The sequence below is a fragment of the Equus quagga genome, chromosome 2 (assembly GCF_021613505.1).
Source record: "Equus quagga isolate Etosha38 chromosome 2, UCLA_HA_Equagga_1.0, whole genome shotgun sequence".
Taxonomy (NCBI): domain Eukaryota; kingdom Metazoa; phylum Chordata; class Mammalia; order Perissodactyla; family Equidae; genus Equus; species Equus quagga.
Genome location: NC_060268.1, coordinates 133,489,548 through 133,513,636, shown reverse-complemented (window position 1 = coordinate 133,513,636; position 24,089 = coordinate 133,489,548). Strand labels below are relative to the sequence as shown.

Sequence of the window (24,089 nt, the reverse complement as noted above, 5' to 3'; positions counted from 1 at the left end):
ATTTTCTTTTCTTACTTTAAAGACTTTTCCCCTTTATTTTCCATCAATTTAAGTCCACCTCATATTTCAATTTCTAATGGATCTGTCTTTCTTTAAATTTCCCTGCATTGCCATATATAGTCCTTTCTTTTCTTTATTCAAGAAGCACTCATGTAATTGAGCAATTGGTTAAATAATAGATTCTTAGGATTTTATAATCATTTTATTTCCGTTTAAAAAAAATGTTGACTGGCCACCCAACAATCTCTCCCTTTCCCAGCCTCCTTTGCAGCTAGGGACGAGACATGTGACCCAGTTCTAACCAATGAGATGTAAGAGGAGATATACTGGTATCTTATGAGAAAGATATAGTCTCCATGATGAAGGGAAAAGGTATATGCAGAGGCCCTCCCATGCCTTGGCTCTTCCTTTGCCCTGCCTTTGGGTGAGGTTATGAAGGATATAGTGTCTGGGTCTGCAGAACAATCTTGTGAACAAAATGGGAAACCCAAGAGGCTCTTAGAGATGCCAATCTAGCGCTCTTGACCGTGTGGAGCTGACGAGCCAGCTCTGGAATGACCAGCTTCCAGCTTCTTATTATATCATTTAATTTAATGCGTTTATTGTTTACACCACTCTTAATTTGTTATTCTGTCCTTGAAGCCAAATGGACTCTAACCAACACAATCTGAATATTAAAATCCTCAAAAACATCATCTCACTTTCAATTTTGATACTCCTGAGAACTTGGCCCAGTTCTTGATACAGAGTAGCGGCTAAATAAATATGTGCAATCTACATGTTTTTCTTTTGTTCTCTCTCCACTTTCTCTTCCACCAAATGAACTTCTTGAAATTAATCTCATATGCTTATTTGAGAGACTACTGAATTGGGATAAGGAACTTTCCCTACATGGGTCTGTTATACAAGATGCATGGATGTCAGGGGGTAGCTTATGCTCACTTTGTCGTGGCAAATTTTAATGATTATGAGCTTCATAAATACATGCTTTTAGAGGGCAGAGATCTTTCTTTTTTATCTTTGTGTCTACTTGTGCCTGCCCTGTGCCTTGCAGAGTGTACAATGAGTGGATAAGGAGGAGAGGGGAGGAGAGAAGAAAATTGGAAGCAGGAAAATGCATTTGGCTACTTAAAGGATGTGAGATAGATAATTGTAAATTCCTTGAAGCAGAAACACTGACATTCATCTTTGCATCTTCTATTCTAGACTTCTAGCATAGTATGATCATTCAGCATCAACTGGAGTTTTGCTAGAATTCACATTCCTGGACCCCACTCTAGAACTACAGAAAGAAAATCTTTGTAAGTAGGCAGGAATCCATGATTTTACTCACTTGTGAATTACTGCCCCAATGCCTAGCAAAGTGCTTGTATATATTAGATACTCAGTAAATCATAGAATGAATAAGTGAATGATGTAACCATAGAACAGTCTCTCAAACTCGGATCCAGTCTCTAAAGTCATTCCTTTAAAACCTGACATTTATTTGATAAGGAAAATATTTCATTTAAAAAGTTAAAAAAGCCTCTTTTTCAAATGAGCAAAATATTTACTTTGATAACCAAGAAGACAAACTATTTAAATGATTCACTTGGTCTCAAATGTAAATAAGTTGAATCCAAGAATAAGATTTCTTTTAAAATACTTGGCTACTTAGAAATTGACAAAACATTCTAGGTCCCCAACCCAGTAAATATCCCTGGTGACATCTCTATGACACTTTCTCGCAAGTACTTCTCCCCAGAACCTGGGCGTAACTGGCTTTGGCCATAGGTTCATTGACAGATGAGCTCACTTTCTAGACAGGGATGGAACCTGTCTACAGCAAACAAAATGGTGAGCACAGATTCCTCTTGGAAGTGGTAATCTGGGGTTACCAGCTCTTCTGACCCAAGTGGAAGGTAGAATCATCTCCATGCCAGACAGCCCCACTTCCTTTAGAGCTATGGTTACATAGACCTGAGCTTTCCTGCTCTGCATAACTAGATCAACTGTATCTGGAGGCACCGCCTGGATTCTTTCTATGCAGGAAGAGAGAAAGCTCTTGCTTGAATAGCTGATGTTGGGGGATCCTTTTTAGTAGTATGTGGTTTCAAGGAAGTGAGGAAGCATCTGTTTGGAGGGAATAAAGATGTCTTCTTTAAGCCAAGTAGTTTGCACAACAAACTGGATATCTAGCCACAGCCTAGCTATCCAGAATTCTCTCTCTCCTGCCAACAGAGTCAAGCCACTTTGCCTCAGCCCAACATGCCATGCTTCTTGCAGCCTATGTACATTTGCCCAAGATCTTTTGCTCCAGCTGGAATTCCTTATTATTCAGGAGTAATAAGAATAATGCTCATAATAGTCATTAAGTGGTAACTATGTGCTGTATGTATATTGTTTCTTTGAATCCTCATAAAAACTCCAAGAAGTAGGTACTTTTATTATAAGTATTTTGTAGATAAGAAATGGATAATCAGAGAGGTTAAATTACTTGGCTAAGGTCATCCAGCCAGTATGTTGCAGAACTGAGATTCAAATCCAAGGATGTCTAAATCTAAAGTCCATGCTTGGAGCTATTGTGCACTCACTGGCATTCTTTTGCTCCTCCAAGTCCCACATTGTACAGGAAACCCTCTTTGACTTTATACATTGATTATTATATAAACCATGTGTATTGGTACTTTGTGTAACAAAAGCATAGAAGGTCAGAGAAAGAAGGAATTCAGGGGCCATCTAGATCACCTCTCTTCTTTTACAGATGAGAAAATTGAGGATCAGAGAGAGGCCCTTCTTGTCAGAGGTCTTATAGAACTTAGCTATTCAAAGAGGGCAGAACCTTGCTGATTCTTAGGGCCCCTTCCTAGAGTTTCCGATTCAGTTGGTCATGTGCAAGGGTCTGGGAATATGTATTTTAAAAATAGCTCCATGATTGAGTCCAATCATCAGGCAATGTTGGGAATCACTGATATTCTATATCACTTGGTGTTTCATCTGTCTCACCTGTATTGTCTTATCTTTTAAATCTTACTCTATGGAGATCTTGTCTTTGCTTTGGTGTCCCCTACAGTGTCCAGCCAGGAGCTGGACATATTTTAAGTGCCGAGTAAATGCTTATGAATCAAAATGAGGCAAGTTTTGGATACTGAGTATTTGACTAGGAGATGGCAGAGAAATGGATTATGGCAATTAGGTCCAAGGCCTCATAGAGCAAACGCTCCAAGTAGGAGGTGAAATAGGTGATGACTATAAGCTTTGGCTGGTCTCATTTGCTTCAGCTCATAATGACTCGGGAGCTAGGTCAGCCAAAGATTTCAGATAGCAGAGTCCCAACTTCTGATTTCTTTTGTCTTCCCAAGATGAGTAGACATGCTTAGTCAATGTGGCCCCCAGATGCTCAGGACATGTTTTTTCTGCTGTGAGCACATGGAAGCAAGCCCCTGTGACACTCCTGCTTTGGAGTGGCAGAGCCATATATGGAAGTAGAGTGTACTTTTCACTTTACTGGGGGATCTTTAAATAGCAGGGAACAGCAACTCAAAGCTTTTCAAAGAGCTACTTAAAGTTATTTTTCTCCATGACAACAGCCTGCCAATAAGGATAGAATTTAAAGAGCTAAGACCCCAAGTAGAAAGAGAAAAGGAAAATTTCCCTGCTAAATTGAATGCTCAGAGATGAACCACAGCCAGAGTGTAAATTCCATACATTGACTCACAACTATAGAACAGATGAGATGAGCAATCAAATTGCATTCTTTAATTATCTGGGTGCAAAATCAGGGGATATTTAAAGGTGTTCATTTGATGGTAGATGGGGTGGAGGGAGATACTCACAGGCATACATTATGATTGCCGGTGCTGAAATGATGGATTCATTTTCTTGTTTATTACCCTTAGAGATGTGGAGGATTGATTTTGTTTTGGATGCTTAAAGATCAACTTCTAAATAATCCTCTTGGTTTTCCTGTACCTCAACCTTGCAAAAACACCTTTTGCCCTGACTCACAGAATCTGACTCTCACAACAAGCTGCAGTGATTCCCTCTTTTCCAGCAAATGAAAATATTCGGAAACTTTCTCAAGGAGCCCCTACATTGTTTTGTTTTGTTTTTTAAATTGAGACTTTGTTTTTTTAATGCCCCCACACATGCATAGCCTCCCCCATTATCAACCTCCCCCATCAGGGTGAGACATTAATTACAACTGATGAAACTACACTGATACATCATAATCACCCAAAGTCCTTAGTTTACATTATGGTTCACTCTTGGTGGTGTACACGCCATGGGTTTGGACGAATGTATAATGACATGTATCCATCATTATGGTATCATACAGAGTATTTTCACTGCCCTAAAAATTCTGTGCTCCATCTATTCGTCCCTCCCCCAACCCTCCAGCCCTTGGCAACCACTGATCTTTTTACCCTCTTCATCGTTTTGCCTTTTCTAGACTCTCATATAGTTGGAATCACACAGTATGTAGGCTTTTCAGATTGGTTTCTTTCACCTAGTAATATGCATTTAAAGTTCCTGCCTGTCTTTTCATGGCTCGATAGCTCATTTCTTTTTAGCATTGAATAATATTTCATTGTCTAGATGTACCACAGTTTATTTACCCATTCACCTACTGAATGGCATCTTTGTTGCTTCCAAGTTTTGGCAATTATGAATAAGGCTGCTGTAAATGTCCCTGTATGTTTTTGTGTGGACGTAAATTTTTTGACTCCTTTGGTATGACCAAGGAGCACGCTTGCTGGATCTGCTGGATTGTAGGGTAAGAGTCTGTTCAGTTTTATAAGAAACTGCCAAACTGTCTTCCAGAGTGGCGGTACCATTCCGCATCCCCACCAGCGGGGAGTGAGACCTCCTGTTGCTCCACATCCTTGTCAGCATCTGGTGTTGTCAGTGTTTTGACATTTTGTTCTGAGTTTTGGCCATTCTAATAGATGTGTAGTGGTATCTCATTGTTGTTTTAATTTGCATTTCCCTGATGACGTGTGATGTGGAGCATCTTTACGTATGCTTATTTGCCATCTGTATATCTCCTTTGGTGGCTAAAAGCTTTGGCCCATTTTTAAATTGGGTTGTTTGTTTTCTTATTGTTGAGTTACGTTGGATTTTTATTTCTCTGTTCTGAGAGGCCACCTTTACCCCCCGTGTTGGAGGGATTTATAAGATTTACCTTCTACTCCTAATTGTCCCCAGGAATGAGGATGAACTTGCCCTGAAAACTGTCTTGCTCACCACCTCCAACCAAATCCTAGTCCACCTCAGCAGCATTTACTTTAAAATCCATCAATTCCAGAAATAGTACAGATTCAATTTTCTGTCTGATACAGGGATCTCCTCTACAGTGCTCCCTGTAAGTGCTCCTCTGGACTTTAATCAGTGACAGGCAGCTCTCTAGCTTGACAATGGCAAATTTAACCACTGACCAGTGCCAGGGATTACCATTCACTTAACAAATATTATTGAGTACACTTTAGGTGTCAAACTCTGAGTGGGCACTGGAGCAGTGAATCAATCAGACCATTATCAACTTCTTCCTTCTGGAGTGAAAGTGGTTTTCCTGTAAAGACTGGCTCTAATTCTGCCCATTGAAACCATATAATTAGCCATCCCATTCCTTCAGAAATTTGAAGATAATAATCAGATCCCCTCAAAGGCCACTGTCATTCTGGTCACTCCTTCCTTTGGACATGTTCTCTTGGCCAATGTCCCTTTCAAAGGAGACTGCTCAGAATCCCACCTTACTTCCTGGGCTCTCTGCCTGTCTTTGGATGCTCAGGGCTTATTACAGTTGCCTAAATCTGTGGAGTTACATTGCTTGACATGTTTCCAAATCCTGGAGGTGCGAGCTTGCATATGTATATATCCCTTGGGGAGAAGGAGTTAAAAACATTAACTTCAACCTGGGGAGTTGGTTTTCTTCTGCTCTTTAGCCAGAAAAATAAATGCGATTATAGCTTTGAAAGCTGAAATGCTAGCTTTTAAACAACTTGCAAATAATAGAGTTCAAGATTTCAAGGGGAAAACAGGTTCCATAAAACTTCTGTGATCAGAACCCCTACATTCTCCTTTAGTTGGCAAATTGAGAATAAATGGTAACTAGAAAGTAATCACTTCTAACTGCATTTCACTGAGAACTAATATACCCCTGACCAGTGAATAATGTTAACGTACAAAAAAATTAAGCCAGCTTTCTCCATTGTGACAACTGAAATAAGCAATGATTGGATTCCTTAAAATTTTGCCCCCACACCCCCTCCCATCCTGCCCAGTAAACTTGACTCTGAGGGAAGGGGCACATGAATCTGGGGCCAGGCTGTTACACCAAAGCATGCTCAATGCCATCCATGACAAGGGTTTGTGGCTATTACCAAGGATCAGGCCATCCCTCTGCTCTTAGACTTGGCTCCTTCTAGGGCTGAAAACCATCAGACTGACCTCAGGAAGAGTTGACCATTTCCTCTTACTTTGCAATTTGGAAGGAATGACGTTGTCCTGAATGATCATTCTTTGCTCCCATTTCCCGCCTTGTTCTGCTTTCTGGATGTGTTCTCTGTTTTTCTCTGCCCTGCTCTTGGCCCCAGGAGGCTGGCCCCTGCAGGTGCATCTTCTGACTTGCCACTGGCCTCCAGTTCAGTTTGGCCAATGAGAGGCCCAGGTAAGAGGGTGGGAAGAGAATGAGGTCAGTGCCTGTCTTCCAAACCCTGTGCTTCTGTTAGCATGTCACTAGAAGTATCTGTGCCCATTTACTCCAAATTACAGCTCCTGCCAAGAGCCCCTACTCTAGGGTTCCAGCTTTTGCTAGGCTCTAGGAACTCTGTGTCCTCCTCTGGGCCCTGGGCCCTGGGACTAGTGGTGGCCTATTGTTGCTGGTTTCTGGGTGCCTCAACCTCCCTAACTTTTCCTTAACCCTGCCCTCACCTCTGTCCTGTCATTACAGCCTCTTCAATCAAACCGTCTGGAATGACTTCTTTCCTGCCTGGGCCCAGACAGATAAACCTCTGGATGTTCAATCTCTTCTGTGAGTCATGGAGCACCATGCCATCAGCACCAGGGAAGCCTTCTTACCTCCTTCAGGTGGGTGCAGTTCCCTGTCCCAGGACCAGAAGTTAGGCAATCTCAACCTGGCAGGTCCTCAGAATCACTTGGAGAGCTTTGAAAAAGATACAAATTTCAGAACTCCACCTATTAAATGAGACTCTCCTGTGGCAGAGCCCTATTTCTACTTTTAAAAAAGTCCATGAGCCAAGAATGGCAAAATAATGGTAATTGTTCAAGTTGGGTGATGGGTACATGGGATTCATTATACCATTTTCTTTACTTTTGTGTATATTTGAAGATTTTTATTATAAGAAAGAATCAGATGTGTAAGGTTCTTAGTTAAATCTACTGATTCAAAGTAGAAGTCTGAAATTAGTTTGCTAATCTCATTATTCCCTGTATCCATGGGCCTCCATCACACTGTGGCATATTTATAAATATGGTCTGTTTATGTATAAACAACTGGGATGAGACAAAGAGATCCAGCATCTTCCATTTACTGTAGTCCTTGGTACCAGAGATCCAAGACCTCTGGCCCCTACTTCACAGGATACCTTTAATAATTGCGGTTGAGCAGATTTGGCCAAATCCCTTGGTCCTTTTCAAACAGTTCCCACTCATATAGACACAACTTGTGGCCTTTAGCCAAATTCTGTCAGTGTGAGAGTGGAAAACCCAAGTCACTACACTCTGATGTGGCTTTCTCCTGTGTCCTTTCTTTATGAGAAATTCCTCAGAAGTCCCACAGTTCTATTTGTGCTGTACCAGAAAAAGACCCAGAATTTTGAGTAACAAATTCAGGTTTCCAGTCTCTGCTCATGTGTGATCTTAGGCAAGACACTTACCTTTTCACTTTTCTTGATTTCTTCAATTTCATAGTAGAGTAGTTAAAAGCGTGGTCTCTGGGTTTTAATTATAGTTCTGCCACTTCCTAGCCATGTGACTTGGGGCAAGTTTCTTAACTTCTGTATAACTCAATTTTTTCGTCTGATAAATGGAAATATTAATGGAAACCACATCATTGGGTTGTTGGGGAGATTAAATGAGCTCTATATGTTAGGAAAATAGTATTGTGCCTTGTGTATAATGAGTTCTTCATAAGTGCTAGCTGATGCTATTATCATTATTGCTACTTAAATTTATATTTAGAACATTGGAGGACTAGGCAGAAGGAAACATAGCAACAGTAAGATATAGAGCTTCCAGGGATTGTTTTTTTTTATTGTAATAAAATTTGAGAACTACTGCTGTAGATCTTGCAGAAATTGATGGCTATAAAATCCAGGGGGATAAAGATCCGTTCAAACAAGCCTCTGTGGCTGACTCCCTGGTTGCTGGTCATTTTGTATAGTTTTGGGCTTTGGCACCAGCCTAGGTGGAAGGCCTGGTTGATCTGGAACTATTCTTCCCCTGCTCTGGCCTGGACTCACACAAGCAGCCCAAGTTCCTGGTTTTGATGTGTGGGAGGTGATAGTGAAGGGAAGAGCAGAGGAGCATTGAAGATGTTCCTAAATCAAACAGAAAAGAGAAAAATGCCGAGATGGCCTTGGCTTGCGTATGTCCATTCTCAGCCAACTTGAGAACATACGGCTTCATTTAGCAAACCTGACCTCATGTTCCTGTCAATTAAAAACTATGCAAATGTGTTTTGAATTTTCTAGGCAAGGGTGTATTACCTCCCAATGCTGACTATTAAAATTCCTGATAAATCCAATCTCCAAAAGTTGCACAAGAAAGAAAGAGTCAGAGAGAAAGAAATTTGGGCCTTTTAATAATTTAGCACAAAAATACATATTATTACATAATTTTACCCTAAAGAACTATTCCTTAAGCCCTTCCTTGGCTGGGAAGAAAAGGCTGACCCCTTTTTTCTTCACACCTAACCCAACCTAGCCAACCCCTGCAGACCTAAGCTTAAAAACCCTTGTTTAAATGGTTTTTAAAAATGTAGATCTGGGCTTTACAGGAGACAGATGCTGAATGACATAAACTGATGCACTCTTAAGCCAATATCTAGCAAATGGTTGAAAACTAGCCTTTCCTTAGACAAGTATGTCTTTACTCTGACATAACGATGACTTATATTCTTTGGCATATTCTGTTAATTTTTTCCACTCCTTGTGGCATGTATTTAAAAGTCACCTGCTAAGAAAAGTCAGACCTTCTCCTGCTAGTTTTGATCTGTGAATGGCAAGAAGATATGCAATCTTAGTGCGAGGACTCAATTATATCCTGTCATCTGCCCTGTTGTCCTAAAGACTGTGAGGAGTCACGTTGGGGTGGCTGCCTGCCTCGTGATGTGCTCCCATAGCCTTTTCTATGCCATGCTCCTTTCTTTTGGCGGGGAGGACTTTTCTTTGCAAGCTCTCATCTTTCCACTCCCTGCTCTATCATATGTCCTGGACAGGAGCTTTGTGACAATTCCTTACTGGTCACAGTGGATGGTTTAATGGTAGGCAGTTGACCTAAACTGGGCAGTCAGTGTCTCATACCTTACATTGGGGCAGGCTGTGGGGAGACCCAAGCTTGTCTAACCAGTCCTTCCTCAGGATTTATTCCTCACACTCCCAACACGTTATCATGAAAATTCTCAAACATACAACAAAGCTAAAGGAATTTTATAGTGAACGCCCACCAACTAATCTCTGCCATTAACCATTAGCATTTTACTACATTGATTTATCATCTGTCTCTCCATCCCTCTATCTAGCTATTAATTCAAATTATTTCTGATGCATTTCATATTGCAGACATTAGTATACTTCTCTGTAAGTATTTCAGAATGCGTCCATTAACTAGAGTTCAATATTTGTTTACAGTGGGTTTTCCTTTAACATAAAAATCGCATACAATGAAGTACACATATCTTAATTGTACATTTGCAGAGTTTTGACGAATGTATGCACTCAGGGTTTATTTTCATCAGGAGTAGGGAGAAAGCTTCTTTCTCTTTTATAAAGTGAGGCTCAAAGATGTGAGCCCAGAGTGGGGCAGTTATGAATCCAGCTTTGGATTCTGAAAACCAGCTGGGGATAAGAAAGCTGAATACCAATGTGGAGGCAGAGCTAAGAGATAAAAACAATTTTGAAAGTGTTGTGGTCATCTCTGCCCTTCTTTTCTTTTTTTTTCAATTTGGTTACATGACCCCTTAAATTTTTATTTAAGAATTTATTTAAATTCATGTTTGCCTAAACTATTTTGAGTTACTTTTACTTGCATCTAGTCCTGATTAATATACATAAACTGTCCCTTTTAATTTTAAGTAAGGTATTATGTGTCTATTTCAAGGATCAGGACCAAATTGCAAGAGGTTAAGAAAGTCTGAGATTTCTTGCAAATCTGAGAGACTGTGGATCTAGTAAATTGAAAGCATTGGCCTTACGTTGGTTCTGGTCCATTGTGTGTATGGAATAAGAGACAATTTTGTGCTGGCAGTAGCAAGTTTATTCAAAGCAGAATCTTTAACAAGTAAAAATAAAAGCAAAAGCATGACATATGATAACCTTGATATTAAAAGTATAGTTAGTAACATTAAAACCAGGACCCTAGTGGACTTGCTAATTATTCTTTCTAACTTGAACATTACCCAGTTTTTGTGGCTTAGCTAAATAATTGCAGAAACAGAGGCAGCGTGTTTTCACTGTTAGAGGTGGAATAGGTTGCAAAATGCTGAAATGGGTCCAATCTGGAAAATGTTGAGTCCATGTGTGAGAGAAGGGAAAGAGAAGAAGGCTCTCAATCATCCGAGGGGGAGTAAAGGAAGTATTTTATTGCCCAAGAGAAATGTCCTTATGTCCTTTTTTTGGGAATTTGGTTCTTACATATGATACTATTTATCAGTTGTGTTATTTTGGTATTCTATGGTCAGAATTAATTTCTTTCTCTCTCTTTGTCTCAAACCAAAATAAACAGTTCCTCCTTGGTGATTTCTATAAAAGTCAGAATAGTGGTTACTTTTGGGGGAAGAGAAGGGCGTATGAACAGAAGGGACCTATGGGGGACTTCCGGCTCAGTGTCCAAGTTCTCTTCCTTGACCTGAATGGTGGTTACAAGTGTGTTCAACTTAAATTAAGCCATGCGTTTGTTTTGAAGGGTTTCTGCTTTTATGTTTTATATTTTACAATAAAAGTCCTAAAATCTGAAGCAAATATGTAAAGATGTTAAGATCTGACAAAGCTACGAGGTGGGTACCTTATTAGTTGTTATTTTATTACACTCTTTATTTTTCTGTATCATTGGAATATTTCATAATATAAAATTTTAATTTAAAAAATCTCCTCTTTAACCTCCAGCATTTCTTTGAAAGCATAGACTTCTTATCTTGGCTTCCATTTCTGGGACCTGTAAAAGTGGTAGTAGATGATGGTCATCCCCAAATTGTCACCAGCACATTCTTCCTTTGCACTGTCCCCTCAAATTAGTTCTTCAATCTCCAAATATTCTAGTTCCTCAGCTCTTTTGTGTGAATCTTAACCTGACTGATTTTATGAATAACGTAAACATCTGATCTTTACTACATATTTTTACAACTTCATATTAAATGTTATCTGACTGGATCTACTCAGAGCCAAAGTGAATGGTAATAATTAAAGTAATTAATTGAGCAGTTTATGTTAAAGCTTTCTTGTCCAGATAATTCAAAGAAAAGCAGAGAAAAGAGTGTAGTAGTGATTGTCCTACATTACCTAATTATTGCCCCAATTATTCATTTTGTTTGGCTATCAGGTTTTTTTTTTAAAGAATTTTTTTAGAGCAGTTTTAAGTTTACAGCAAAATTGAGAGGAAGGTACAGAGATTTCCCATATATTTCCTGCCCCAACACATGTATGGTCTCCCCCATTACTAACATCCCCTTCTAGAGTGGTATGTTTGTTACCAAGGATGAACCTACATTGACACATCATAATCGCCTAAAGTCCATGGTTTACACAGTGATACACCCTTCATGTTGTACACGCTATGAGTTTGGACAAATGTATAATGACATGTATCTGTCATTATGGTATCACATGGAATATTTTCACTGCCCTAAAAATCCTCTGTACTCCACCTATTCATCTCTCCCTCACCCCCCATCCCCTGGCACCCACTGATCTTTTTACTATCTTCATAGTTTTATCTTTTCCAGAACGTCATATAGTTGGAATCACACAGTATGTAGGCTTTTCAGATTGGTTTCTTTCACCTAATAATATGCATTTAAGGTTTCTCCATGTCTTTTTAGTGTTGAATAATATTCCATTGTCTGGATGGACGACAGTTTATTTGGTTGCTTCCAAGTTTTGGCAACTATGAATAAAGCTGCTATAAACGTCTATGTGCAAATTTTTGTGTAGACGTTAGTGTTCAACTTCTTTGGATAAGGAGTTGCAATCACTGCATATGCTGGATTGAATGGTAAGGGTATGTTTAGTTTTGTAAGAAACTGCCAAACTGTCTTCTAAACTGGCTGTACCATTCTGCATTCCCACCAGCAATTATAATGGGAGTTCCTGTTGCTCCACATCCTTGTCAGCATTTGAAATTGTCAGTGTTCTGGATTTTGGCCATTCTAGTAGGATTGTAGAGGTATCTCATTGCCGGTTTTTTTGTTTGTTTGTATTTTTGTTTGGTTTTTGCTGAAGAAGATTACCTGTGGGCTAACATCTGTGCCAGTCTTCCTCCACTTTATATATGGGTTGCCACCACAGCATGGCTGATGAGTGGTGTAGGTCCACACCCAGGATCCAAACCTGTGAACCTGTGCCACCAAAGTGGAGTGCACCAAACTTAACCACTAGGCTATGGGGCTGGCCCTTCTCATTGCTGTTTTAATTAAGGTTCTTAAGAGCATTATGACATAAGCAGGTAATTGGTGACAGCAAGAGCTAATAATGTTTAAGCACTTGCTATGTCCTGGGCACTCTGCAAAGCACTTTACAATTATCATCTGATTTAAGCATTCCACAACTCTGCCAATAGTACTATTATTATCCCTAATTTAAAGATAAGAAGACTGAGGCTTGTGAAGGTGACTTTCTCAAGTCACATAGCATAGGACAGTAGGGCTGACTTCATGGACATGCGACCTGGGCAGTCAGTCATACACGGCCCTGTGGTCAGAAGAGCTCTGTATTTGGTTTAATCCCCTGAGATTACCATCTCAAAATTCTTAACAAGTTTTGCACAAGGAGCCCCGCATTTTCATTTTATGCTGGTCCCAGGAAATTATGCCCTGTGGGGTAGAGTTGGGTGTTTGACTCCAGAGGCTGTGCTGTTAACCACTATTCTATTCTGCTGCCTTATACCCCTCTAAATGAAGCTAAGAGAAGGAAAAACAAAGAAACAAAACAAGCAAGACAAGCACACACCAAACAAACAAACAAAAAACAAACAAGAAACTAGTAACAGATGACCAGGTAACATGGCGTATGCCTATAACTAAAGACATGAAAAACCAATGTGGGAAGAATAACTTATAAATGTCTGACTTGTGCTTAAATTAATATTTCCTGGGTATTGTTCTTGGCAAATGAAATTAATATTTGAGACTTGTTCTACCTCAGGAAATGCAAATACTCCTGTGACATAAAGTTCATTTTTCTACATTCATCGCCTGTAGTCAAGGCAAGAGCTTTTCTGAAACAAACCATTATTTGGGGAAGAAGAGGGGTGAACTCAGCATCTCTGAGCAAACGTGTGGGTTTGTTCACTGTTTGTCTCAATTGAGGACAGCTTCTCTGTGCCCAGGCTTTAGACCTATAAACTCATCTACCCTTGCGCCAAAGGAAACTTCAGTACACAATGGCTGCAGACTGGGGAAAACTACACGGTGGGATCCCCATACATGTGAGATATATGGAGAGGTTTGGTGACTTCTTTTACCTGTGATCTCTCTATTTCCCACATGTTCTGATTTGGGTTTGAAACTCCTTTTTTCTCTGATTGCTTTGGCACCCACATTTTCCATCTTACTGTGATTTTTGCCCTTGTTTTGCTTGTGGTCTTCGTCTGTGCTTGTCTCCTCTCTCCAGTTGCTCAATTTGAGCTGCTAGTTAATAGCTTGTCTAATTTAGCCTCAAGGGTCCTCACTGCTTGGCAGTGAGATGAGCCTTGGCTCCTACTCCCTGGAACGACTTGTTCAGTGGAGGACGAGGGTGAGGGCTGGAGACAGCAAAAGAGTGGAAGCTGGCGTAGAGGCTGCAGCCTTCATTCCCGGTAAATGCGAGGCGTTTGCTGCCTGCCCCTGGACAGCCTTGAGATATAGATGCCTCACGAGTTTTAAATCTTTTAGCTTAGTGTTACTTAATTAGAAAATGGAAACACAGGAGAAAGTTTTTCTTGTCACAAGGGGGCTTGGCTAAGGTTCATTGTAGTTACTGCCGTTCCTCTTCTTGCCCCACCCAGTTCAACAATGCCCATCATTGTTTCTGAAAGGGTTTCACCTGTGTCTGGTGAGCACTTGTACAGGCAGGTCCACAGCAGCATCCAGCTGAGGGTTCGGCCTTCTCAGAGCTGGAACACAGTTCCCAACGACCAACATTCCAAACTGAAGGATTGTCGTGATGAGTAATTTTTTCTTCAATCTGAATTAAGGAAGGATATTAAATAATAAAAGTAATACCTACCCCTGGCCCCAAGGTTTGTTTATATGATCCGCATCACGCACCTGTCAGGTAGGCAAGATAAGAACCATTGTTATTCCTATTTTGCCAAAGCAGAAACTGAATTTCAGGGAAGTTGTGATTCGCTCAGGATCTAAGATGTCAGCCTAGATCTTTGTATGCCAAGAACAGTATTTCTCCATTACTGCATCTCATTGCTTCTATCATGAAACAAATTCAGAGTAGAAAGAAGGAAGTTATTTGAGAAAACAGGTGTTACTTTCAGGGTGAAGCTGGGAATATTATTATCATTAGTGATTTTAGCATGTGGACCTAAATTTTCAGCCTATTCAATGATGGACAGGTATGGTCTGACCTGACTGGAAGGGTCATCTTTGTATCAGGGACCAAGGATCTTGACAGGAAGGAAAAATTCTGACCCCTTTAGGAAAATTAACCCCCAGAATAATGACCTCACATTTTATAGTTAACTGAAGAGTAGATCTTGTTCTCTAGAATCTTACATTGATGAAGGTTGAAGGAATCTTGGAGAGAATTCCTTGTTTCTCAAAGTGGAGTACGGGGCAGTGTGTTGGGGCTCTTGAAGCTACATATTAAATTATGGCACACCCTCCAGAGCACCAATTCTATTTGAGAAAAAACAACAAAGAGAACAAATAGACAAAACGTGGTTATCTATTAAAAACACCAACATCTTATGGAGAAGACGACATTTTGGTCTGAATTTTAAAGAAAGGAAAAACCACACATCTGACGTGGGTCTCTCTGGATCAATACATCCCAGGTACTAACCCTAGAAATAAGTTTTCACTCTCTTATATCTTTGGACTATTTCTGTGAAAACTTTGAAAAGCACTGGTCATTTTAGTAGACAAGTTGAAACTAAGAGGTGTTAAATGATTCTTCTATAGTCGCAGTAGGACTGGGCCCAAGATCCCCTGAATCCTTGTCTATTGTTCTCTCCTCTATTCCATAAATCCATTCTTTGTTGTGGATATATACTCTAAAAGGAGAGTATATTTTCCTGCCTTAGGAAAATTAGGTTGCAGAAATAATGCCATCTTGGATACTGTAGACTGTGGTTTACAATCCCCTTCTCATTGCATAGGACATGGGTTGCAGAGTAGCTTGAGTTGAATGTGAACGGGACCTAGTCAGTTCCAGCAAGGGACTTTCCCAACCATAGTCCAGCTGTCATCTTGCTTCTACGGCTTTGCTTCTTTCTTTTGAAGTAAAAAATAAATTCTGGTTATTAAGATAAAAATGTTCAACCTCATAAACATCAAGCAGTGCAAATTAACATAACGATAAACTACAACATTTTTTCCTTGATTTATTGGTAATGATTTCTTTTTTAAAGAATGAAAATAGTATTAGTGAGGATGAGAAAAAACAGAGTGGAATAGAAATTTGTTTAACTCATCTGGTAGAATAACTTGACAATATGTACCAAAAACATTGGAGTTTGCATCTTGTTCCACTACATGCCTATCTGGGTGAGCAGTCTGGGTTAGGGTGCCAAGAGACCAAAGAAAAGACTTGGAGACAGTGAATGAGACATATAGGTTTGTTGGGACTTACTTACAGGGAAGGTCCAGTGGCAACTGGCTGGACAGGCAATGTGCATCTGCTCCCATCCCCTAAGAGAAGCTGGCTTAAGTAGGCAGAGGAGCAAAGGCTGCATGCTTTCCAAGGGGGACTGTCCCCTGTATGACCTGCATTCCAAAGACCTGAGCCCCTCCTGGAGGGCCTCTGTGTTCCCTCAGACTGCAAGGGTCTTGGTGCTAACTCTCCCAAGAGACAGCAGCTGGGTTGGCCAAACCCAGGACTGTTATCATCGTGAGTGCTGGCACCTAGCCCAGACAAGGAGCCTCAAGGACGCATGGCGTTTAAAGGGGCGCACCAACTAATGCCCCTACATGTCTCTTGCCTTTTGACAAAGTAATTCTACTTCTAGAAAATTTTCCCCAAGGAAATAAACATGATAGCATCCAGGGATTGATTTAGTTACAAAGATGTTCATTTCAAGGTTCTCGAAAACAGTGAAAATTGGAAATAATTTAAATGTCTAATATTTGGAATTTGTTAAAATAAATTGTAATATATCTTTACAATAGGGTACAATTGTGTCTTGACTCCCTCATCGAAATGATGCTGTGAATGTTAAAAGGCATTAGAGTGAGGTAGTTAAGAGTAGGGATTCTAGAACTCAGTTTCTTGGGTGTACAACCTGGTGTGCCACTTACTAGCTGTGGGACATTGGGCAAGTTTCTTAAATTTTCAGTGTCTCAGTTTCTTCATGAAAATAATGATATAATATTATACTTTCCTCATAAGGAACATATTAGGTACTCATCAAATATTTGATATTTTAGATAAGCAGCTACCAAGAAGGAAAGTTGTTTTTTACTTATTATTAGCTAGGAATAACAGGTTAAGAAAACAGTTTATATAGTATAACAACATAGACATTTTTTAAAAATCCGTTTAGAAAATTTAGACCAGGGTTTCCCAAACTGTATGCCAACTGTATGAACTCACAGGGGCCCCCTGGGATATTTTAAATTTTCAAGAGAAACAACACTTCTGGACACTGTGTGAACTACTATTAACTACTATTAACTTGTTTGGACCTAACTACATAATAAACATAATTTATATTGGTTTGAACTACCAGAAAAAATTACTGAAACACTAAGGGTTCCATGAACTGAGATAGTTTGAGAACTTCTGCAGTAGCCTGGACGTATAGCAGAGTGTTAAATGTTACCAAGTGATGGGATTATGGCTGCTTTACAGTTTCTACTTTTGACTTAGCTGAATTTTCTAATTTTTCTACCATGAACCCTTACTGTTTTAGTAAAACAATAAAAGTTATCTTAAAATAATTTCTTCCTGAATTTATCTGTGCAACAACCATGTATTGAGCACTATTTGGGGTCAGTTTTTGGACAGACGCGGGAAGACAAAGATGCCACACCCTCATGGAGCACATCATTGAGAGTGAGTCAGGAATGTAAACAAATGATTGCTGTTCGGCAGAGCAGGCTCTGAGTCAGAGGCGCAGTTGGACGGGAGCTTGGAGCTCTGCTTTGGGAGACTAGAAAACCTGCACAGAAAGCAAGTGTTAGGTGGGTCTTGCAGGATAAATTGGACTTCCCTAGATGGAAAGGATGTAGAAGCGTTCCTTCTTGTGGTCTGGGGGTAGAGGCTTGGATGCCTTTGGGGGGTGGTAGGAGGTGGAAAGGCAGGCAAGATTAGAATGGGAAGCCTTTGGGCCATGCCATGGACTGGGCACTAAACTTTAAAGGAGGAGAAAACATTGACGGGTTTTAAGCAGAGGAGTCTGCTAAGTGTCGTGGCGTGGCAGGCTCACTCTGGCAGCACCGTGGAGATTAGACTGGGAGGCTGGAGCAGACCTGGGCAGGGGGAGGGGAACCAGCCAGGAGGATTTTGTAATAGTCCAGGAAAGAGGTCACAAAGCCCTGACTGACTAATGACAATGATTATATAATGGCCCCCTGGGGACCAAATCAACAAAAGCAAATGATCCAGATGTAGCTAACATGTTACTCATTTCAAAATATGTTGGTGTCTTTAAAAATAAACATTTTGTTTTTTCTGATGATAAAGATAATACATGGTCACTGTAAAAGTTTGGAAAATATAGAATGTATAAAGAAGAAAATGAAAATGTTTATATCCCATGAACTGGAGCTGAGATGTGTGTGTGTATATGTCACATATAAAATATTAAATATAGATAAATCTCTCATATATACACACAGTTTATTTAAAATAGGTGCATATGGTAAAATAAAATCTAACTTACAAAAGGATAGAAATTAGAATAATTATTGAGTGCTTACCACATGCTAGACACTCAGAAGCATAAAATATGCAATAACTTATTATATGTATTAGCTTATTTAATCCTCACAACAATGCTGTGACGTAGCTCTGTGTGTATTTTGCCACTTATGGGTAAAAGAAATATAGAAGTATAGAAAGAGAATGACTTGCCCAAGGTTCCATAATTTGTAATAGTCAGAGCTGGGATTTGAACCCGAGCAGTTTATCTCCAGGGCCTGTACCCTTAAACCCCTACGGTACAATTTTGAATGATATATTCAAACCTCTGTTGTTGGATTAATCGATTTTGCGCAGTGACTCTTGATGCTCTACTATAGCGTGCTCCAACTGAATTTTCTTCAAAGGCGGACATATTCTGCATCTGCACTGTCCAGTGTGGTACCAACTAGCCACATGTAGTGTTGAGCACTAGACATGCCACTACTGTGAATGAGGAACTGAGTTTTAAATTCTATTCAAATTTTAATTCATTTAAACTTGAATAGCCACCTGTGGCTAGTGGCTGTGCATTGAACAGCACGGAACTACATAAGATAAAAAACGGACGCCTTATGCCTTTGTCGTGCTTCCTGTCCAGTGATCACAGTTAAACACGTTTGTTTATTTCTGATTTCAGTCTTTTCTCATATTCATCTCTATTAAGTCCAGAAAATGTGCCTATATTTCTATTTCTTGATTTACCTACTTTAAACATTGGATTGATTATGCCATGCAAGAGGAGAAATTAGTTTGTGTGCCCCTCTTCCACATCCTTCCCCTCTCCTAACTTTTGCTAATTATTTTAATTCTTCCACTGGTTATCTATCTATCTATATATATATATACATCTATATATATTTATATATTTTCTTTTTTAAAGATTGTCACCTGAGCTAACATCTGTTGCCAATCTTTTTTTTTTTTTTTTGCTTCCTCTTCTTTGCCCAGTACATAGTTGTATATTCTAGTTGTAGGTCCTTCTGGTTGTGCTATGTGGGACACCACCTCAGCGTGGCTTGATAAGCGGTACCATGTCCACATCCAGGACATGAACTGGTGAAACCCTGGGCTGCTGAAGCAGAGTGCGCGAACTTAACCACTCAGCTACGGGGCCGGCCCTTACCTCTATATTTTGACATCAGTTAAGAGTCTTCTGATTGCAAGTGAGAAAAAAAAGCCAAATAAATGTGATTTGAGCAAGAAAAGGAAAACTTATTGGCTCATATAAACAAGAAGATCAGACATTACTTACAGACATTACATTACAGACAGAGCGGAACTGACATTAGGAAGGCTGAACTCAGAGCTCAAACAATGTGAGCAGGACTCGATTTCAGCCCAGCTCTCCTCAGTCTGTAACATCATCCCTAAATTCTATGTGATGGCATAGCTACAAGAGCTAGAGCTTTGTATCTTCTCAGATTCCAGACAATCAGGAAAGAATGCATGTGTCTTTATTCTTGTGCTATTTAACTATGGCCAACGATAAGGCTGAGTTAAAACACACACACGCACAAAATCTTAGTGGTGTACTATAAGCATTTATTTAACTCGTATATCTGTGGGTTGGCTGAAGTCAGCTGATTTGGTTTGGGCTTGGCTGGGTGGCTCTGTTGATCTTGTTTGGGACTGCTCACAACTTTGGGCTGAGGTAGTTCGGCGGTGCTCTGTGTGTCTCTCATTTTCTTCCTGGGACTGGTGACCTAACCTAAGCATGTTCTCATGTGATGATGGAGGTGCAAGAGCACGAGACCAGCTCCACAAGCACATCCCATTAGCCAAATAAAGTCACATGGCTGCACCCCAAATCAATAGAATGGGGAAGTATACTCCTCCCATGGAAGTGAGAAGGAGGAAAAGAATATTTCTAAGCAGATGAGCTTTGCTTTCTCATTTCAAAACCAGTGATTGTGGCCAAGAGCATGGATTGCACACTTTGGCCTAGGCCTAGATCCCATGTTTCATTCTGGGAGCAGATGTTGCATTCAGATTCACCCGAAGCATGTGGACCCAGAGAGGGAAAGGAATGCTCACCCCAAACCAAGATCAGAGTTCTATTGGTCACGTGAAGGGGACATGGATTCCACAATGATGATTATAACTTTAAGTAATATACTTAAACTTCTGTTTCTTGAGCCTTTGGCTCATCAAACTCATAAGAGTTCTCTTTCACTCCACTTTTCCCACTTCTATCAGCTTGATAATTCAAGGGTTTTTTTTTATGTTTATCAGGGAAGGGCTAGGTAATTAGTAAGGTGGCTGGGTGTGGGTAGTGCAGTTCTCTGCCACTGGGTAGATGTGTTTCCTCAAGTGGCATATCCCTCTGAAGGTGGGGACTCGCTGAGTACATGGGTGGGACGTGTCAACTGACAAGCTTCCCTTTAGGGTGCAAGCATAGGGAATCATGCAAATGGTGTTCTTTTCCCCTAAAAACACCAAAACACAGGGCTTCACTGTGGAATGCCAAATCTCATATAAAGAGCCTTAGTTCAGCCCAGGTAGCAGTCTTATTTCTTAAGCAGATCTTGGGGCGTGAGTGAGGGTTTCTGAATCTTCTCTTGTTGGCCCATCGGCACGCATGGGAAAGGTGAAGAAGGACGAGAAAGGCCAAATGTTACAGCTCTTCTCTGGACAACCTTGATTTTGGCCCCCTTTCCAGTCCTGAGCTCTGAATGTGTTGATACCCAGCGTGGAGATTCCCCAAGGCTTCTTTGGAAAGAACGTTTCCACCCTTTCTACAGCCTTCTCCTGAGTATATCTGGGATGCTGCTTTCTTTGCTCTGCTTCATCCATCAATATTATTCACTTCCTTCCCATCCTCCAGAAAATTATCAAAATCTTTGCTGATAGTCCTCTTTTTATCTTCAGCAGGGTTGCCAATTTATTCCCTTTACTGACTCTCCAGCAGAATTTTGAAAGGGAGTATAGATAAATGTACACACTCAGTCTTGAACACACACACATATAAAAATATATAATATCATAGAAATATATATACCAATATTTAATAATATATAATATTATATACATATGTAATAATTTTTTAAACAGAAGTGGATCCTGCCAATACATTTTTTGCCACCTGCTTAATTGAATACCATTCTAGAAGAATTTCAAAAGTTGTTTCTCAAAGTGACTCTGGGAAAACAGGGATCTTCCTCTTGCTCTTTTTTTTTTAAAAAAGTAACATTACCTGGGTTTTTGGTTTGGTTGTTTGTTTTGCTACCTGAATGAATAAATGATTCAGATTTTAACTTCAGGGATGATAAGATCCACTACACAGAAATCAGATTAAGTTGGTTTTTAAAAAACAGGAAAAAGTATACATGAAAATCAATCGATTCTAACCTCTGGAGGTTAGAGAATGTTTTGTTTATTTGTTTTTGTTGTTATTTGTTTGTTTTAATCCTGAACAATTCTAAACCATAAACTCTTATCAAATTAGAAGACTCACTTCAAATCCTGAGCATAGTTGATGAGAAATGGTGGCTAGGGGCCTGGAATACGAGTGGGTAAATGACCCATGAAGCAAATGACTATCTTATGTTGGGTCAAACCTAACTAATAAATATTTATCTGTTATTGCTAGTACTATGTGTACATTTACTGTATGCCAATAGTATTCAAAACATAGAGGTCTACTGAGGATGGCTAAACCACGCATAGATTGAAGGAGGGTTTCTTCTGTCTAGTGGGCTCCATTGAAGAGGTGCACAGCACTGAGATACACACTTTCCAGGAGAAAATGGTGACTCACACGAGGATGACTTAAATGGCATCTGGTTTCCATCTTCTTTGTTTCTTCCCTTGGACTCCATTCAGAGGCACTTCCTTCCAGCTGGAGCTTTTAATGGCATAATGTGAAGGCAAGATCCACAGAAGTGGGTTTAGAGGAAGGACTTGAAGGAGAAAATGCAGATCATCAGGGGAGACTATGGAAAATTATACCCAGATGGGAGCTAGTAGAGAATGTGCACACATCCAGTCTAAAATGTACCAATTAAAATATTTAGGGAAATGCAGAGAAGTATATGGTTTTTAATAAAGGGTAACAAAAAATTGAACTGAATTAAAAAGTCAAAGTGATATAGTCCTGATTGCAATCAGACAGCACATTAATGCAATTTCTGCTTCTAGCCTGGGAAAATATGTCAGCTCTCTTCATTTAAATGAATGTAGCATAGCACTGCTTGTGGTTTTGCTATGATCTATTCATTTTACACACTAGCTCCATTCATGATGGTGATACTCTTTTTCCCATTTCATAGCTGGAGAGGCACTGGTGAACCTTGCCTGGTGTTCCAAAATGATCTGGGATGGAGGTAGAGCCATCCTATGGGTGGTGGATTTGGTCTTGTTGTTACAATAACCAGCAGCCCGTCAGACCCATAGAGGCTGGAAGGGCTGGAGCAAGCAATTGGTTGCTGTATGTAAACACTCATTCTCATGTTCCCCTCCTTCCAATCCATCAGCAGCAAGGAGGAAGCCCATTTCTCTTGTAAAAATGAGAGTCTATTTTATTCTGTACCTTTCTTTTCACACATCATGTTTCTTTTAACAAATATCACCTGATCTGAATGCTTTGCCCCTTGTCTTGTTCTGTTCTCTACCCAAACAGCTCTTGAGGGGAGCCATATCAGTGGAGGTAGGTGGTAATGGTATTAGAAGCTGTGACAATGGTTATGTTATTCTGAACAGCATGGTGGGCAGAGCTGATCCAAGCTGGGAACATGTCAAAGAATAATTATTGGACTCTTTATGAAGACATGGCATTATCGAAGTCTCTGCAGAAATATGGTTTAATGAGTATTAGGTACATATACACAAAATTGTAATATGGAGGAGACTGTATTATGCCCAAAGAGAGGTAGAAATAAGGTTGGCAGGGACAATAGAGATTGATTCTGATGGTGGTAGTGGGAAAAATGAGTACAAAGCAAAGAAGACTGAATGGTCAAAGGAGAATATGGAATGTGTGAAGAAGATTCTTTGCCTCATTGGTTTAGAAAAAGCCAGAGGCAGTGCTGTCTTTATATGTAGGCCAAGGGGTCCATGAACTCAGACGCTAAGGGGGCCAGGCAGTCACCATAAATATTTGAGTCCCACCAGGTGTAAAGCAATTGGGAGTGGTGGAACTTATGATAAACTGAGGGGCATGCCCCACAGAAAGGCTTTCAATTTCATATTAAAAATTCGAAGTCAAATAATTCAAGTCATTGTCTGCAGATCTACGTCATCAAAAGGCCCCCTCTGCCTTTAAATTCAGACTCATCTGTCTCCTTCATCCCAGAGAGAGACCCAAGCTTTCCTCCAAGGACACAATTACATCTGCATAACTAACACAATCTTCTAGTGTTGACTCCCCCAGAACTATGATAGAGAAGACCTCAAAGGCAAAAATACACTTTTCCACTGTGGGAGATGAGATTCTTTAAAAATCAGTTTAATTAGCTTTTACGGGGCATTCTATCTATGGGGTATGTGGGCCACAAACCCAGCAGTGGAAGAGCTGGTGGAGTAGGCTGGGTCTCTTAATTTTCCAGGGGTGCTCCTGGAATTCCAGGGCTGCCCCCCGGTAGAGAGGAAAGAGGAATGCTGCTT

At 40.1% G+C, this 24,089-nt stretch overlaps 1 protein-coding gene across 1 annotated transcript in view; it reads left to right on the top strand.

Annotated features, from left to right (window-relative positions):
- Positions 1-24,089, top strand: part of ZNF365 (zinc finger protein 365) — a 98,435-nt gene that overhangs the window by 62,978 nt on the left and 11,368 nt on the right. Inside the window, exon 4 of the transcript XR_006887649.1 lies at positions 6,932-7,068. The gene's annotated coding sequence lies outside the window, so the exon portion shown is untranslated. The remainder of the gene's footprint in view (positions 1-6,931; positions 7,069-24,089) is intronic.